Genomic DNA, 1,703 nt, shown 5'->3' on the forward strand with positions numbered 1-1,703 from the left:
GCAGGGAGCTTGCAGCTTGCTTTGCTGCGCTCTGAGCCCTGCGCACAGGGAGGGCCCCTTGGCAAGGGCAGCTCCTCTGGCCCAGCGCTCACATGCAGTGCTCAGCACGGGCCTTCCTGGAGCTCTTTGTGCTGGAAATGGCAGGCAGCTCAGGACAGGGAAAGGCTGGGAAAGGCTGTAGGCAGCGCAAGGACATGAGTGTCATACAGTATGAGCAGAGCAAATGGGCCCTTCACAGAGCCACCGTGGAGCTGCAGGACCTTCCTTGATGACCTGATCCCTGTTCCTGGGGCTGGCAAGGGACAGAGCAGCCTCCATCGTGGTCCCCAGCACGGGGCCCTTCCTGGCAGCAGCCCATTTCTGCACCAGCTGCCTCCAGGGACACTGCCCCCCATGATGCAGTCCCTGAGCGTGTCCCAGCCCTGTGGGGCCCTGTGTCCCCCAGGGACTCTGGGAGCTCGGCCCTGCATCTCCAGGCCCTGTGTCCCTGGGGTGCGGCAGCTTCCCTTTGGCTGTGGCTTGGGCCCTGCGGGGACACGTTGTGTGTGGCACCCGGAGAGTGGAGAGCAGCCCCGCGGTGGGGCTGGGGCTCCTTCCCCTTTGGACATCCCCAGGGCCAAGTGTGAAGGGAAGTCCCAGAGGGACCTTTTTAATGTCGCCCCCTGCTCCTGGTGCCTGAAATTCTGGGGCTCCACAGACGCACCTGCAGTGGGAATACTTTTTGCACCTGTGCTCGATTGGAAAAAACATGCAACATATGAACAATGATACAGGAATATATATTTAAACAAGAACAAAAAAGAATAACAATAACAACAATAATATTAATAACAGTAACAACAACAATATCAATAACAATATAAAATATCAAAAACAATCAAAACTACTGTGAAACTACATATATAAAAATCCACAAAATAGGCTAGGGCCGGAGTCCATGTGCTCAGCACTTCCGGGCAGCAGCCAGGATGAAGGGGAGCTTGGCCTGCAAGGGAAAAGGAGGCGTGAGCAGGGCCGAGGAGCGGCTCGGGGGCTCCCGTGGAGCAGAGGCTCTTTGGCGGCTGCGCGGGCTCTTTGGCAGCAGCGCTGCCGTCATTGGTGCCCTGGCAGAGGCTTGGCGTGGCCAGCGCAGCCCAGAGGCCGGCAGAGGGGCTGAGGCAGCAGGTGCCCAGGCCTTGGGCGCTCCTGCGCCCTGTGCAGCTCTGCCCCGGTGCCGCGGCCCGCCAGAGCGCCCGCACACCTGGGCCAGGCTCCCGCGCGGCTGCTCCCCAAAGGCAGCGCGGAGCAGCGCCAAGGGGCCGGGCACAGCCCCAGCTCTGCCCGTGCAGCCGGCAGCAGGGACCATACCTGGGGGCTGCAGCCGGAGCTCTCCCACTCCATGGGCTCCTCTGTGCTGCAGCCGACCAGGCCACTGCTCCCCATCATCTGGAAGAGAGCAGGAGACCTTGGTGGGGACGGTGCATGCGAAAGGGGAAGGACAAGGGCGTCCAGTGGCTGCAAGGACTGTACCTGGCTGCTGCCATAACTGAGCCACTCCATTGCCTCAGGCTGGTCCCCTGTGGAGCTCCCATTCATGCATGGAGCCTGCAAGAGAGCAAGAGGCCTTTGCAGGGCAGGATCCAGAGCCAGCGCTCCTTGGTCCCTAGGACCTCTCTTCCTGATTTCAGAAAGAGTAAAGAGGGAAGGGGCCGAGATGAGCCCCA

This window comes from Tinamus guttatus, unplaced genomic scaffold, assembly GCF_059628265.1.
Source record: "Tinamus guttatus ecotype Peru unplaced genomic scaffold, ASM5962826v1 Tinamus_guttatus_pri_ptg000527l, whole genome shotgun sequence".
Classification (NCBI taxonomy): domain Eukaryota; kingdom Metazoa; phylum Chordata; class Aves; order Tinamiformes; family Tinamidae; genus Tinamus; species Tinamus guttatus.